The 19274-nt window shown below is 24.5% G+C and overlaps 1 protein-coding gene across 4 annotated transcripts in view; it reads right to left on the bottom strand.

Moving 5' to 3' along the window:
• LOC109608757 (uncharacterized) overlaps positions 1-19274 on the bottom strand; it is a 52562-nt gene that overhangs the window by 8076 nt on the left and 25212 nt on the right. The window contains exon 1 of one of the 4 annotated variants that reach the window (XM_020025291.2): positions 11073-11231. The exons of the other annotated variants lie outside the window; for them this stretch is intronic. The gene's annotated coding sequence lies outside the window, so the exon portion shown is untranslated. Of the gene's footprint in view, positions 1-11072; positions 11232-19274 lie in introns of those variants that run through there. 4 annotated transcript variants of the gene reach the window in all.

The following is a 19274-nucleotide window of genomic DNA, read 5'->3' as shown; positions in this document are numbered from 1 at the left end:
GTACACATTTCAGAATCAAAGATTAAATATACATTATAAATATGTATATTTTATCTTTGTAATAATATAAATCACATTGTGATTTAGCACCTTACTTTCCACAATTTATTTAATTCCTAAAAACCAACAAAAGATACACAAGTTTAATTTTGTTTGTTACAATGTATTCACTAATGACATCAATTTTAAAGATATTATAATAAGCACTATACTGATTGTTAGCACTGTTACATTCTCAGATTTTTCCATTTTATTTCATAATTTAGTTAGTTTAGTTGATCAGAAGTTAAAATTTCACTGAGAAAATGTATTTTTAATTCTTTCATAGACCTAGATATGTTACTTCTTTTGATGTGGACTTATTTTTTCATAATTAGGGGTCAGCAAATTCTCTTTTGCTGTTACAGGTATACTGAAGTGTCCAAAATTCAAATTTGATTTTTTACGTAAAATAAATTACTTATCTCAAAATATACATACAAGGTGCTTCTATTTAAGTAAATTTCTTCTGGGATATTTTTGCATATCGTTTTACAGACAGTACTTGCGCCTCCATGACATTCATCCAGAATTAATATCAACATTCAAAATTTATGTACATTATATTAATGGTATCTACTTGTTACAAATACAAACAAGAAGTACAAATACACACACAAATATAATCTGAAGTTATTTGATTATATTATATCTACTCCATTTTGTATTAACATTAAAACTTAAATATTCCAAAAGCTGTGTTAATCAATAATAAAGAGAACCGTTTTTTCTTCTAAATTTTAAAATTCTAAAATATTCAATTGGGTAAAAAATAGGGTAAGAAAAAGAAAAGAATCCCCTAGAGTCTAATGCATCTGTATCATTATGGAAAAAGTTTATTACATAAATAAATTTATTTATTAAATAGTTGATATAAAAGTTAATAGTAGAGAGTAAAGTCAATTTTAATTATTTTATAAATTTATGTCCTCAAAATATTTATATATTTTTTAATTTTTATATATTATTTTTATTATGAATATAATATTTATTATTTTTTATTTATCTTTATTTTTCTTTTCTTTTTATGTTTTAAATATATTAATTCAAATGAATTATAATAATTTGATTTATAAATTAACATATTTAATTTTTATATATCTTTTTTACAATAGTTATTATTTTTGTATTTTCTATTTATATTTATTAACATTTATAATGTTTTTTATAAATTTTTTATACATCAAATAAAATTAATTATAGTAATTTAATTTATTTTTTTGTAGATAATTTTTATTTTAACTATCATTTATAATATTTCATTTAATTTTTAGTTATTCAAAATGTTTAATTTATTTATTATTGTAGGTATGTATTTTAGGATAACACATACATATATAAATATGAAAGAAAAAACAATTTTTGAAATCTGAATTTGACCGGTTGTATTTATTGAAATTTTGACCACCTTTATATCTCCTACAAATTTCAAGATAATACGTACAAATTTTTTTAATTTAAATAAAAACTATAATTTTCCTTTAAAATGTCCGAATAAAATTTATTATTTGTGATAAATTATCCTTAGTTGAGATATATCAATATTTCTTGTAAATTTCCAATTTTTAATATAAACCAAAGATAATTTTTTTATTTGTTATTTTAAAAACTAAATATATTTTAAGTTATGTAAGTTTGTAAAATATCGAATTTAGTTTTTTATGTTTCGTAGACAATAATATAAAATATCTCAAAATTTATCACAAGCATTGTTAAGTTTTAATTAAAGATAATTTATCACAAATTATATATTTTTTGAAACCTTGAATTTCTTGACGTTATTTAAGCAAATTTAATTATGAAATTGAAGTAAAATTGAAATAAAAAAGTTGAATATATTATCTTAAATACTTATATTTTGAAGTAAGTTATTTATAAAAGTGCATGTAGAAAGCCTTTACTGTTTGTCAAACAAAAAAAGCTGTTACACCTTTTCGAAATATGTCAAAAGACAATTTTCATATATATTTCAAGAACATTAAACGTTATAAAAAAACTGACCTCTGGCTACCAAGTTACTTTTCTCTTCTGGTTTGGACATCCTGTACATTTTGTTAGAATGTTCCTACCAATTGAAATAAATATTGTAACATTCTAGTAAAATAACTAAGCCATCATCATCATTAGTTTGTATACTGAGGAAAAAAAAAACGAAAACACATTTAACAACATCGTCCGTTATTCTTCTTCGACTCACCAAGCATTCACAAATCCATCCGCACATGAAATCGAATAAGCGAAGATTCGTCAAATAAGCAGGCGTTCATCGCGCAAAGGCCAAGGAACAGAAACGGCCACATTAAATGGAATTGGAACCACGTGAGCCGGTCTTGTGTTGGTTTTCAATCGAGTGGCCTCAACGTCGCGTTGAGAAGGTGCGGCCATAATCCATTTTAAATATTTACTTCACCACTTGAATATTTAAAGCCTTTTATAATTATACCGTTGCTTTCGAAATCACTAATAACATAATAATTGTTTTTGTTGCTCTATGCAACGGCTACTCTCTATAGCTACCGGTGGACGAACGAACGATAATGATGGGTTTTCGGTTTGCGTTTTTGTTCGCGCGTACGTTGTTTTCGGTTAATCGCCGCGAACAATCTTAATGACATGTTAAATAGCCAGATCTTGTAATACGGTCATGCGAAACAATTGACCAGTTAGAAATAATTGCCTATTCCAATCAACAAATAATCACGATTAATTTCAATTGTTTCAAACTACACGCGTAAACTAGTTATTGCTGAAGTAAGGTGGAAGGGTTTATTCTAGTCACTGAGTCACTTATACAAAGAAATATCCATGGTATTAGGTACATTTTCTAACATTTAAACATAGTGTGCAATATGAAAATATAATTCAATTTCTCGTCAAATTAGATTAACTCAACTTATTGTTAAAATGAATAAATGTTATTTTATTTTTTTCTCTAAATTCTTATAACTACATGTGTAAATAAATGATTTTTGAGAAACAAAATGGGAAAGTTTATTCTGCTTATGTGACAATCCTTTATAAAAATATCAGTTTAACTAAGTATTTCATACTATTAGATTAAATAATCTTAAAATATTTACAATTTTCACTTGAAGTTGACTTTACATTTTGTGAAAACAAATATCAAACCATTTAATTTTTCTGATAATATATGTTTTTATTATTTTCTATGGTTTATTTAATCTCTTTGAACTAGACGTGTAAATTAGATTTGTGAAAGAAGATGGAGAATCTGAATCTACGACATATTTCAGAAAAATGTCAATAGTTTAAATAGGGATTATATTTTATGTAGACTAAACTATATTAATTTATTTATAATTGTCACTTGAATCTACATTTTGTGAGATTTAAACAAACTCTGAAAAAACGTATTTGAAATAAATTTCAATTCACTCACACATTCAGGTGAAGATATAATACATTAATTTAATATTTTCTATAGTTCACTTAATATATTTCCTATTAAATGTATAAATTAATACATTTTGTAAAAGAGGAAGAGGTTCAGTCTGATTCAAAGATATGATTCAGAAAAATATCTATAGTTGTCATTACATACTGTGGAGGTTAAACAATATCAGTTTTTTATTTTCATTTGAAACTACAATTATATTTTGTAAGACTTAAAAAAAAACTTTGAGAAAACGTACATGTGTGAAATATATTTCAAATTGTACAAATTATATCATATTTATCTTAAAAATAAAGAGATAATATATTTAGTTAATATTTCCTAAAAGAAGATAATTCTGAGGCAGAAAAATCAAGTGTAAGGAACTATTAAATAGTATGTAGGTTATACAATATTAATCTATTTATCATTTTTATTTGAAGCTACAATTACATTTTGTATAATTTAAACATTCTTTGAGAAAACGTACATATTTAAAATATATTTCAATTTATACAAGGTCAAAGAAATTATCTCAAATTATTGATAAAAATAATGTGATATTATATTTTGTTATTGTTTTTTATGTTTCATCAAATTGTTTCAATCACACATGTAAGTCTTACGAAAGAAAATGCAGTGGTTTAGTCCGATTCTGTGTCAATCTATAGAAATTAATTCATTTTTAAGGGCTTTATTATATTATGCTCATGTGTGAAACACAGAAACACACTTTCATTTCTTGATATGTAAACAAAATTTGAAAGGACGTATTTCAATTTACATAATATAAGGCCATTTAAATTATCTCATATTATTGTTAAAATTAATAAATCATAGCTATTTTATTATTAAATTATCTTATTCCAATACACGTGTAAATTACTTTAATGAGAAAAAGTCTATAGGTTTGGTCTGGTTCCGTGCTACTCATTCAGAAAACTATAAATAGTAGAACTACATATTACATACTAAGTAGGTTCCGCTAATCTTAATTTATTTATTTACAATTTTCACTTTAAACCACAATTACATTTTTTGATATTTAAACAAAATTTGAAAAGGTTCTGTGGCAATCATTTAGAAAAATATCAAACAAATTCTATTTGAAATATATTTCAACATATATTTTATAGGGCCAATTAAATCACCTTATCCTATATATTGTTAAAATGAATAAGAATTATCTTTTGTGGCTATTTCCTTTCTAGTGTCTTTAAAATTTAAATTATTTCAACTACACGAAAAAAAAAATGGTGAAAATGGTTTATTCTAATTTTGTGGCAAATATACAGAAAATTTTAATGAATTAGTTACTAAAGGATTAAAATAAATCATATAAATTAGGTAGGTTTCAAAATGTTAGTTTATTTGATTTGAACAAACTTTGAAAGGACCTATTTGAAATATATTTCAATTTGTATATATGTCCAATTAAATTATTTCATATTATTGTTAAAAATGAATAATTATTTTAGTGATTTTTGAAGGTTTATTTGAGGATCTTTAATTACACATATAAATTAAATAAATTTTGTAAAAATTATTATTATTATTATTATTATTATTATTATTATTATTATTATTATTATTATTATTATTATTATTATTATTATTATTATTATTATTATTATTATTATTATTATTATTATTATTATTATTATTATTATTATTATTATTATTATTATTATTATTATTATTATTATTATTATTATTATTATTATTATTATTATTATTATTATTATTATTATTATTATTATTATTATTATTATTATTATTATTATTATTATTATTATTATTATTATTATTATTATTATTATTATTATTATTATTATTATTATTATTATTATTATTATTATTATTATTATTATTATTATTATTATTATTATTATTATTATTATTATTATTATTATTATTATTATTATTATTATTATTATTATTATTATTATTATTATTATTATTATTATTATTATTATTATTATTATTATTATTATTATTATTATTATTATTATTATTATTATTATTATTATTATTATTAATTATTATTATTATGTGACGATTTTTCAGAAAAATATCAATCAATTTCACTTCAAAGCCACGAAGACATTTTAACAAACTGTGAAAGACAGTATTTGAAATATATTTCAACTTATATATTATAGGGCCAATTAAATTATCATTCCTATAGTCCAATTAGTTTGTTTCAACTTTACGAAGTAATTACTTATTACTAAAACAAGATGATGAGGTTTGTGTGCCAATCACGATATGAGATTATTATGTGGAAGACTATTTCCAAACATTAAAATTTAAACGTAAATTAAGAAATTACAATCTGAGAAAAATCTATAATTTGTAATATAACAGCTTGAAAAACCGATGACCATTTGTAAACAGTTAGGTTCCCAATTAATTATTAAGTAGGCAGTGTTTATTAGATTATGTATATTTATTAATATTTAATTTAAAATGTATCAACATTTTTTGGCAGCAAATTATTTTGCGTGGCGTTGATTTTCGTAACGATTAAGATTCCAGATGCGTTAAGTGATAAAACTTGTACGTATTTTGAACAACAGCATTTTTCCAATTCAGCATATTCCGAAGGTGTAAGTTACGGCGTGGGCTAATAATTAATTCAGCTCTTGCACTTGTTGCGGTTTGTCACATTGCCAAGTCCGTGAAAAACGGTGGGAAAATTTCCGAATAATTGGTTCAAAGGCGCGAAATTAATGGAGGCAAGGTTGTGTGGCGTTTCAGTTATTACAAAACGTTTGCCGCTGAATAAATAAAAGAACAGTTGTAAATGTGTCGCGACGATAAGACTAAATGGGACACAACGGCGGTACGCAAACACACTTCTATTTTCGTATCCCATTAGACTTTGTTAAACTAGACACAAATTTATCTGTGGAGGTGCACAAGGAGTCAATGAAATTTCAGTTGCGCCGACAAAACAAGTTATGGAATGTTTTCGTTTATTTTTAAAACCCACCGACCGATTATTATTCGGATGTGTTAAAAGGAAATTTTATGTACTTGGGCTTATTTACTCGCTTATTTCTTTCAGCGACTGTAGAAATATTTCATAAATTCCATGTACTAATTTTGAGGAGGATACGCCGACATCGAAATTGGCGTTGGTGCCGATGGAACAAAATTTCCACCATCGGTCTCATCATCTGCTATAGCTAAAATTTACGTCGATGTATTGGCGTTGTGCCAATGTTGTTTTAACTTTCTTGATTAAATTACTACCGAGTATACTACTCTTTTTCTAATTTCTTCCTCTGTGAGTTATTTTACAGTTTAATAATTTTGTAATCTACATACATCACACTGTATCAGTCCATCAGATGGATGGATGAAGATAAATCGATTAGTGGTCATCAGTAGACTTTTTAAAATGTTAAAAATTTTAGCCGTAGCTCTTGTATTTAATATGAACTGTTAAAATAATATTAATTTGCTATTATTCTTTATAAAAAGTATTCTTATTCTATAAAATGTTACATATATATTTTTTTGAATTGTGCTGGACATCAATGTAGGTACTTTATTAATTTTGAAAGTGATTTTTAATGATTACATCTGTGTTATTAATGTTTTATAATTTTGACCCATCTCCGTGGAATTTTCCGAATATACAATAATTCGATATTTCTTCAAGTTTCATGAATTGCTGTGATAACAAAACATCAATACTTTGGCCTTTTAGTCAATCCGTCACAATTTTGGAATTATGATTGATTCGTTTTCATGTCGAAACACATTTTTTAAAAGAATGATTTCTTCAATATATGAAATTTTTGTTTAATATATCCCTGTACATAAATCAGTCTAAAGGGGCCTACGCCAAAGGAATTGAAGCATCTCCACAGCATAATTAAACCCCCACCATGTTTCACTGTGGCTATAACAAACTTTTTGTGTAATTTTATTCTTGAAGGATGTTTGATATAAACAGAATCATCACATTTTATAAATCAAATTCATCGAGTCCTCACTAAAAATTATTCATCCCCAGTGTGGTCTGTGGTTCATAAACGTGATTCTAAGAAATTCAAAATTTAACCTTCATATTTTTAATAGAAGGAAAGGTTTTTCTTATAGATCTGGGGTCAAACAAAACCCCATTCACTTTGTCTTCTCACAGTCCTTGAAATAATTTCAGCAAGTCTCATTTTCTTCAGGTTGTCTTTAATATCAGTTGATGGTAAGATTGGATTATTTTCAAATTGTCTAGATTTTCTTTCAAGTTTATCGAATTCAGACAAATTTTTTCGTGGTTACCATTTCTCTCGGTCTTGGTAACACTTAATTATAATTTGTCTTACAGTTTCAATTCGACCAATGATGATAAATTGACCGGTTGCATAGTAGACACAACAATAACAGGAAAACAATAAACATTATAGGTTCTTGCATGCAATTCAAGTAGTACTGTTTATATTTTTAATATATTTTAAGAATGAGCTACAATTATGGCCATTACTGTATATGTATTATCCTAAAATACATACCTATGCTTACATGTAAGAAATTAGAGCGTAGATTTTGGGGGATTCCCTGTTTTTCTTGTCCTAATTTCTACTCATCCGGATATTTTTTTAAACTATTAATGTTCATATTCTTTGCACAATTTATTAGAAGATTAATTTTTGTCATCACAGACGTTTTAGAGATATTTCAGTTTTAACGTTTGAAGAAAGTAATTTCCGCACAATTTTAAACACTGTATATTTTATTATGCCCATTTCGTTAACAAAACCCCCGACACAGGTGTTGGCCAAACTAAACTGCCTCTTTTATGGCCAAAAATGAAATATACCCCCCAAATTACCGGTAGTCAAATCATTACCCAAAACACCTTGCCGTTTTTACCTCCGTTTTGACACTTGCACGTCCAGTTTGTGACTTGTAGCAGAACCGAAACCAATAAATGGTTTCCGCAAATTGCGCCCGTCCTGCCTCCATTCTCCGCATCACGTGCAGTTTCTTTTGTGCAATGCGAGTTTTATAACTGTATCGATTTATTGCTTTTGTCTATTGTGCGTTTATGAATTATTTATTGAAATGTTACGAGCCTTTAATGTAGCAGTACTTTCACATAGACGACACGTACTTTGACATTTATTTGTTTCTGTTGCAGTTTTGTTGTTGTTTTTGAATTGTTTCTGGGATTAAGTTCGTAACGGTTTATAATGGTGGATAAATACTAGGTTGTTAGAAAAACAATTATGAGCACATTAAAATTTGTTATGGCTGTTTGCTGGTTTTGGTCTGTGATTGTTGTTATGTTGTAAAGATTGTTCTAATGCTCGCAAAAATAGTTTTGACTGTTCTATTATATTTAATATATGTATTTTTAATTACTTTTGAACTAATTATAATTTTTGATAAGAATTGCCAAATTAATAAAGTATGAGGTTAAAGATTAAATTTAATTAGTTTATTAAGTTTTAGTATAAAAAAACGAAAACATTTGTACACAAATTAAATAAAATATTGCAAAAACTACTGATATTAGTATATTAATATTCACATAAATTAAAGTTTTTAATTAAATAATTCTGCAGTTCAGTTAAGATATCACTAAGACTTTTTATTCATGATATTCATACATTAACGTAATATTATTTTTCATATTATACTTATAATAAATAATTATTTAAATTGTATTCAGTAAACATATATACATATAACATTGAAAAGCTGTTAATTATTCAGTTTTTGTTAGATTTGTTTGGAAAAAAAATGAAAACATTTTAAAAAATAATTTAATTTTCAATATAAATTTTCATTTAGGCATTGAATTTACAAAAAAATATAATTTCAATTTTCTCTAATTTCCTTGATTATAATGAAAAATTAAAGAAAATTTAGTTTATGATTTCTGCCTAAAATATTTAATTAAAATAAAATTAATCAGACTTGATGTGAACTGGATTTCATTATAATATTATTAAGTTTATTGTATAATTTTTATTTATTATTTAAATTATCTAATGTATTTTTTGTAATAAATTGACTGGGCTCAAATGAAATAATAAAATATAATACACAAATAAATAATAATAATTAAAAATATTATAAATATTTAAGAATAAATACTTACAAATAAATAACTGTATTACAGTAAATTTAGTCATTCAATGAGAAGAAATATAAATTTATTCTCTAACATATTTAATTAATTTAAAATTAAATAGAACATCATATGAATTAATAGTAATGGAATTTTTATGGTCAATTTCAAAACTGTTGTTGAATTTATAAAAATTATGTTTATTTTTTATTGTCAGTTTATTTCTTTGATTGTATTGAAAAAATAAAGAATAATTTTTTAATTAGTTTTCAGTATAATTCTTTTATGATTCCTACCTAAAATATTAAATAATCAAGTTTATCATGAATTTTAACTGAAATTTATTATATTTCTTACACCTTGTTATCCAGTCTTTTTTGTAATAAATAAACGATAAATAATTGTTAAAATTAAGAATATTTAAGAAAAAATGATAATGTTATAGGAATGTAAAAAAATGTACAATTTATTATTAAATTTATATCAAAATAAATTACAATTAAACGGAATCCTATGTGAGTTAATTATATATATAACCTTTTATTTTTTAAATTAAAAAGATAAGTAAATAAAAAAATAAAATTTTCAACATTATAAATTAATTTTATAATGTTTACTCGTAAATTATTTGGTTTAATTTTATTAACACCAAAATGAAATTTAAATGTTATTTTTTAATGTTTTTGGTCAATTAGTAGTTTGGGTTTAAAGTTTTTATAATTCTTCGACTATATAACTATAGACTTATTTTTTACATAAAAATAATACTATAGTTAATTTTGTTCAAACCAATTTATACAAGCAAAAAAGTTAACAAATTTTGTTTTGCAAATATAAATTGTCTAGATTAAAAATTAAACAAATAAACTATTATATAAAATTATATATTTTCTTCTTTATTAATTAACGTATAATGTATAAATTTCTGAAAATTATTATAAAACACAACATATGTTGTTTGTTTTAGAAAATAAAGTAGTTAAAACAGAAAATCTAGTTGTTTGACCTCTTGTGAATTAATTATATTTATTGCACCTGCTGCCTTATTTTAATAATAACGTAAGTAAATAAACAAAACGATAAAATACAACAAACGTAAGTTCTATGCTCTAAACTATACACAATAAATTTTCCGACTTATCATATTTTTTTATTAGTTTAATTAAAAAAAAAAAAATAATAAAATTAAAAATTATTTTAAAAATCCTATTAGGTACCCAATTTGTAACTTTTATTATACTATTAATAGTTTTTCGAAATTATTAGCAATCGATGCATGAATAATAAATTTTGAAATACGAAATAATAAATTTCGAAAATTTAGCTGCCAAAGGACAACCCAAAAAGAAATTGTGCCATTTATGTTTAAGGAAATAATATTCAATGGAACTTTTATATGTTTTATCCAATTTCGAACTCTGACATTAATTGATAAATCGAATAAAAAATAATATCTACTGCACGCGCTCAATGAGAGCAATTCCACTTTTCCAAACATTTCACACTCAACATATACAACACGTTAATAAATAATGAAATATATATACTTACAAATTGAACAAAATTAATCCAAACGCAAAAAAAAATTAAAAATAAAACGAGCGCACACAAATATTATCAAGTAACCACATACACCAAACCGCGTATCAAAAGTGCGCTACGGAGAGAGAGGATCACGGTAACGTTGTGTCTTTTCGAACAACGCGTAGTCGACTGACGCGACAACGTTCGGTTTGCTCGACTGTTGCTCTGCCAAACGATTTAAAAAGTTACGTCCGACAAAGCGTCACAAAATCGTTCTGTCCTATCTGCTAATGCAACAACTGGATAACAACACCTCTTTACTTGCAGTTAATGTTGTTTTTCGACTGTATTGTTTAATTTGAAGATTGTATCATACAAAACAATTAGGATTAGCTGGAAAACATCTATAATCTATATCCACTCTATAAAATAATTATATTTTAATCAATCAATAATATGAACACATACGAGTTTCCCTTGAAAATTTGTAAACCTGAGAAATATAACTTAATAATTTTTAATCTTACGAAACCTTAGAAAACGTCTCTTAATTTGAATTGAAATTTTTGTTAATAATAAAAATCTCAACAACAGAAGTATTTTTAATCAATCAATAATATGAAATCATACAAGATTCCATTGTAAATTCATAAACCTGAGAAATATAATCTAATAATTTTAAATTTTACGGAACTTTAGAAAAAGTCACTTAATCTGATTTGAAACGTTTATTAATAATAAAAATATCAACAACATAATTATTTTTAATCAATCAATAATATGAAATCATTCCGCTGAATATTCATAAGCCTGAGAAATATAACCTAATACTTTTAAATCGTACACAACCTTAGAAAACGTCTCTTAATTTGAATTGAAATTTTTGTTAATAATAAAAATGTCAACAACAGAAGTATTTTTAATCAATCAATAATATTGAATCGTACGAGACTATATTAAAAATTCCTAAACCTGAGAAATATAACCTAATAATTTTAAATCTTACACACATTAGAAAACGTCTTTTAATCTGATTTGAAATTTTTGTTAATAATATTATAAAAATCTTAACAACAGAAGTATTTTTAATCTATGAATAATATGAAATCAAATGAGATTTCATTGGAAATTTATAAAACCTGAGAAATGTAACCTAATAATATTAAATGTGACACAATCTTAGAAAACGTCTCTTAATCTGATTTGAAATTTTTGTTAATAATAAACATGTCAACAACAGAAGTATTTTTAATCAATCAATAGTAGGATATCATACAAGATTCAACTGAAAATTCATAAACCTGAGAAAACCTAATAATATAGATCTTACGCACCTTGGAAAACGTCTGTTAATCTGATTCTAAATGTTTATTGATAACAAAAATCTTAACAACCGAAGCATTTTTAATCAATCAATAATATGTAATCATACAAGATTCCATTGTAAATTCATAAGCCTGAGAAATATAACCCAACAATTTTAAATTTTACGGAACTTTAGAAAACGTCACTTAATCTGATTTGAAATGTTTGTTAATATAAAAATCTCAACAACAGAAGTATTTTTAATTAATCAATAATATGAAATCATACGAGATTCCATTGAAAATTCATAAAACCTGAGAAATATAACCTAATAATTTTAAATTTTACGTAACCTCAGACAGTAATCTGGTTTGAAATTTTTGTTAAAAATAAAAAAACTCTACCACAGAATTATTTTTACTCAATCAATAACATCAACTCATACGTTCCGTTGAAAATTCACGAACCTGACAATTATAAACTAATAATTTCGAATCTTACACAACCTTGGACAACATCTCTTAATCTGGTGTAAAATTTTTAATAATAATAAAAAATAAAAACATTAAAGTTAATAATGGATTCGGAATTTCCATTAAATCGATTGATATTTTAATTGTTACACCGTTGCATTTCGTAAGTTCCATTATTTATTTAAACGCGCCTTTTAATAGGATTTATGACTGCGGGCATTTAAGGAAGGCCAGCACATGTTACAGTTTCTTTATAAAATTCCAGCGCACTAGTGAAACCTCAAGGAAAGATTCAAAGTACGATTTGAATTCAGTTTATTGTGAATTTAGCAAAAGGCTAGTGTTGCACCTTTAACGGACCATTTATAGATTCCTTGCAATCAAATTTGGCAATCTCTTATTTGAAATGAGGTCGTATTGATGTTGCGTGGTGTTTAGTGATTCGGTCAAATTATAATAAATTGTCGCTCATCGCAAGTTTCTCCCATGCGTTTTCTTTAGATGTTGATAAACTTAATGGTTCTTGAAAGCGTGGAAATTTATGAAGACCAATTTTGTAGACGTACTATAATAATGTAATAACAAAATTACAATCAAATGATGGTTTACAATTTTGATTTTTACAACTTATAGTGAATTGTGAATTTTTTAAAAGTACAACACAATTATTAGCACTTACTACTAATGCTACAAACAATACAAATACAAAAGAAGAAGTTTTGTAGTCACATAAAAACGACAATAAAAAAGTTCACAATTTTACAGTTTTGAACACGAAAATAATGAAAGCGTGAAAACTGTATCTTTCAAGATATGTAGCTACCGTTTTAATGTCACTCATTGCTATCTAAGTATAGTAATTTAATTTAAATTGACTTAATTAACTTAACCCACAAGTTTTCATATAGAAAAGAAGAGGTTCAGTAAAAAAGCACAAGACTTGGCTTTACATAACAAGATCTGTTTATAGCATCATTCATTGTATTGCTATTTACAAACTGACCTCTGAATGAAACCCTCAACCTCAAACGATAAGTCCAACTCATGTTTATTGCCTTTAATACAAGTTATTAAAAAAATTCGATCGATTGTTGGTCGACCTGATTAATTTTACTAAAACTTTACCGTAGTTTTCCCATTAATAACTAATATTATATTCGAGACACGCTAAATTATTTGATACAACAGACGTCACATCAAAAACCTCATGAATTCGACTGAACTGATGAAGTAACTTGGTGCATATTTTTAGTGATCTGCACGCATAATTTTTACTTAACAAAATGATACAGACGTTCAAAAACTTGCAGGTCTTAACCTGTAAACAACATATTGGAGATTTTAAACACGTCTCTGATCAAACAAAGCATCAATAATGAAAATTTTGTTATGTAACATGTTTTGGGACATTTATAGAATGGATAAAGCCACTTATTTAGTTATAAATAGTACTTATTAATAAATACTCTTCCATGTAACAACATTAGCTTCTCCATATCCATTTCAAAACGGGATCTTCTTCTTCTTCTAATATATTTTTTTTAGATTAAAATATGATGAAGTAATTCTTGAGCAATCACTTTTGTATGGGATAAGTTCTCGTACTCTTTGAAGTTAGTTCTATCATTGATTACAACTGAAAGGAATATTTGAACAATAACAAGATGTTTCTGATTAAATAAAACACCATTAATGAAAATTTTATCATATAAGGTGTTTTTTGTAAAATGGGTAGTATTAATTAAAATTATACTTTTATATAAAACATAAATAAATACTAACAAGAATCTATCCAAATACTTCTTATGATTAATACAGTTGGAAATAATATCTGGACAATAATATATTCTTTGTCAAGTAAATGATCACTAATCAAAATTTTATCAAATAATATAAGTTGGGGCATTTGTAAAATAGCTATGAACAATTTTTTATAACATTGAAACAAAATGAATTAAAGCTTGAAAATACACGTTTTAGAAAAAGTTTCCTATAAAATTATTAGTATGATAATTAAAAGATAAAATGGATAATATTAATTATTATTTTGTAAATAAAATTTCTTTGCTATTCTTCTATTTTAAAACTGCCAATTTCAGATATTTTTTAACATTAAAAGAGACATTCTCCACTTCACTATTTTTAAGCTAAACTTACATTAAATAAAGTTAAATAAACCACTTTTTTGACAAATGTTGTAATTCTTACAATTGGTAACAACTGAAAAAAAAAATATTTTGATATCAACTCATTCGAGATTCCATTGAAAATTAATAAACTTGACAATTATAACCTAATAATGTTGAATCTTATGCAACCTTAAATAACATGACTTGATCTGATGTGAAATTTTTAATAATAAACATTAAAATAAATAATGAATTCAAAAATTCCATTAAATCGACTTATATTTTTTATATGTTATACCGTCGAGAAAACACATTTTTTTAAAAAAATAGTTTTTTTGTAAAACTATTATTATGACTATTAGAAGATGAAATGTATAATATAATACTTTTCTACTTAAAGAACTATCAACTGTTTGTATTGTTTCAATATTAAAAGTGATATTCTTCGGTAACAATTGAAAAAATAAAAAAAATATTTGGATAATAACAATACGTTTCTGATCAAATAAAGCATTAATAAATAATAAAGCATTTTATTATGTAATATTATAATTTGAGACATTTGTAGAATGTATAATATTAATTATTGTTTTATAAATAGAATTTATTTAATACTCTTGAACATAAAAAAATACTAAATATATGTATTTTTAATATTAGAATTCTTCAACCAACTAAATATTATTTTTATAAGTCTTACATAAGTCTTTTCTTTTCGGTAAATAAATAATCAGTAATAAAAATTTTATTAAATGACAGGTTTTGGAACATTTGTAGAATGGATAAGCATAATATTTTTTAATAAAAAGTATACCAAATAAGTTTTAAGAAAACAACTTGAGAAAAGTTTTAGTTCATTCTCTATAAAATTATTATTATGATAACAGTTAAAAGGTGAAATGGATATTATCAATAATTACTTTGTGAATAGTATTTCTTTACTATTCTTCTACAAAAGAAAACTACATATTTTTTACAATAATATTAGTGATATTCTTCACTCAAACAACAATACATCTCTCATCAAACAGAGAATTAATAATAAAATATTTTATTATATAATATTATGATTTGGGACATTATATCTCTATGAATAGCATTTATGTAATGTTATTCCATATAAACTTCCCAAGCAAATATTTTTTTAATTGAAATTAAATAAAATAAGTCTTAAAAAATCACTTTTATTTGGCAGTTCCAATTCTTGATTGAAAAAACCGGAACAAAAATTAGGACAACAACGTGATCAAAAAATAAATAAAGCATTAGTTTCTTATCTAACAAGTAACATATTTATAAATTTAATAAAATAAATAATAATTTTCTATACAATAAATTTACTTAAATAATTAAAATGGATTTCATTGATAAAAATATTTATTTTTTTAGCTGAAACGAACTGAAATAAGTTTTACACTATTGTTTGGCAAAATATCAACTTTTCTTTGAAATTCTTATTATGGCTGATTACAGTTGAAACAAATATTTGCACAACAACAATTGTTGAATGGTTAAGATCAATTATTTTTTATAAATTGTATTTATTAACAACTGGTCAACATAATAAAATTGTCGAGGGGTATTTTTTTATGTAGAAATATCGAAATGAAATGAAATAACTTCTTTAATTATTATTACTACTGATAAGAATAGAAAGAAATACGTGGAGAACCAACAGTTCAATTTTTAGAAAGTACTTAGTAGAACATAGAGATAAAGTAGGAAACGAGCGTCTTCCTTTAAAAAAAAAAAGACAGAAGACTTACCTATGGTCATGCAAGTATATGGATGCAAAAACTAGTGCATTATGTAAGTAATGAAGAGAAATCTAATTGGTCCTATTTTCATCTTATGCAACTTATCGATCGACCCGATCCAACTTAGAAACTCGGTGACTGACGTTTTTTCCACGTTATTTGCATAAAGATAATTTTGTCATCGGTGAAAGTGACGATAGGAAATTGGCTCGATCGGAAGCGCGAATTGCACACATCCTTAAAGAAAACAGCTCCGGGATCGCCGGTAAACAAGCGGGAGATTGGAGACCTTGAGTGAAAGTGGTTGTTGCGTCTTGTGATGGCTCATGTCGAACGAGATAAAACACAATGTCGATCCGATCGACGACGGTTCCTATTGAGTTTTTACGGGCAACGGTTCCTCGTCCACTCGACGAGATGTGGACGGTCGAGTGGATTTCCACTTTCCCCCCGGCCTTGAGGTTTTTACAGACGCGGCGCCCGTCGCACCGTATTATTCAGGTGCATTCTTGCTGCATCCGGGTTCTTGCCCAACGCACAAACATTTCTTCACGCGTCTTTATGGCCTCTCTTGCCAAACACTTGAACAACGGTAAAAAAAACGCTTAGAGTCGAATGACGTTTTATCGTGTTTTAGAGCCACCAAACGCGCGGCGGGGTCGTTTAGTGTTACCACATCCTGCATATCAATGGGCCTCTCTCGAGGGTGGCCCAAAGTTTCCAGATGATGGATGAGTGTTTTATACTGTTATTATGTACAAGTGAACTTTTGTATGGTAATAATTGTCTTTAAATTTGACACTTGATACGATAAATTACATTTTACATTTATATTTCGAATATAATTTTAAAAAAAGAGAACATTTTGTAGAAAATGTATATCAAAAATATATGTTAAATTAATTATTTAAAAAGTTTTCAATATCGTTTAAATATTTTGTTCCCGAATAAGTCAGAATATTTCTAAATTACATTTGAATTTGTAAAATGTTAAGAAAATTATTAAACTCTTAAAGTAACTTCATTACAAAACAATAAATTTACTGTTCTTATTTTGTTAAATACCCTAACCAAATCTAAATGGCGATAAAAATAACGATTCAATTTAATTAATTCTCTTTACATTCTTTTTAAACAAAACAAATTTTGCTGCCTACTTATTTTATTAAATAAATTTATTTAATTTGTTTTAACTTGTCTAAAAAATATATAATTTCTGAAGTCAAAAAAACTAAATTTGGACAAATTTATTAATTACAATAAGAATATTATAAGACTAGATTTAATTAATTTTGTTTTCATTCGTTTTAAAGAAAAATATTTTATTGATAATAAATTTATTATAGTTTCTAAATCAATTTAGTTAGTTTTATTTTCATCCTCCTGTACAAAATAATGAAGTTTTTGAAGTGAAAAATAGCCTACATTTTGATAAAGATTAATAATTTCAATAAATATGTCGATTCAGTTTAATTAATTTTCTTTTTATTTATTTTAAACGAAAATTCTTTAAATAAAATTGTTGCATGATAATAAATTTATTATGGATATTTCTTTAAATAGTTTTAGTTATTTTATTTTTATTCCTAAAAATGTAGTTTTTGAAGTGAAAAAAACTAAATTTAGATATAAGTATAATATTAAAAATAAAAATAGCGATTCAATTAAATTAATTTTCTTTATTTTCCATTAGTCATCCAAAGTTAATAAACTTTTTAAATAATATTATTGTCAAACAATAATTTTAGTGTAGTTTTTCATCAATACTAATAAACTTTTCAAATGATTACATTTTAGTACATTTGCTTTTTATTCATTTGTACAAAAAAGGATTTGACGTCTTTTAAAGAGAATATTTAGTCATAAAAAATTATTAAACACTTATAAATTTGTGGTCTGAAAATAAATATATTGTGAGTATTTCTCAATCAATTTCTTTAATTTTATTTTAATTCATAAAAATGTAATTTTTGAAGTAAAAAAACAAAATTTAGATATAAATTGAGTATTAAATGGTGATTTAGTTTAATTAATTTACTTCCAATTAATTTTAAACAAAAAGTAATTTGATCTCTTGTGAAAAAAATATTTAGTCATTTTCTAATAGTCACTCAATATTACCAAACTTTTTAAAATAAGTTTATATTTTATTTATTTTCTTTTCATTCATTTATATAAAAAAGATTTGTCGTCTTTTATAAAAAATATTTAGTTATCTAAAATTATTGAATTCTGTAAATAACTTTGTTGTCTGAAAATATATTGCAATCTAGTTCATTATATTTTTATTCCTAAAAATGTAGTTTTTGAAGTAAAAAATTTGTAAGTATATAAGTTATAAAATAAAGATAGCCAGTCAATTTAAACAATTTTTTTTCATTAGTTTTAAACAAATTGTAATTGTTTAGTGAAAAAAATTATTCAGTCAATGATTAATAGTCAACAATACTATTAAATTTTTTAACTAAAATTAATATTTAACTTTTAAATAAATTTATAAAAGGAAGGATTAGGTTAGGTTAACTGAAAATAAATTTATTTAAAAATGTAATTTATGAAGTAAAA

Source organism: Aethina tumida, chromosome 1, assembly GCF_024364675.1.
Source record: "Aethina tumida isolate Nest 87 chromosome 1, icAetTumi1.1, whole genome shotgun sequence".
NCBI classification, from domain to species: Eukaryota; Metazoa; Arthropoda; class Insecta; order Coleoptera; family Nitidulidae; genus Aethina; species Aethina tumida.
This window is presented reverse-complemented; position numbering and strand designations above follow the sequence as displayed.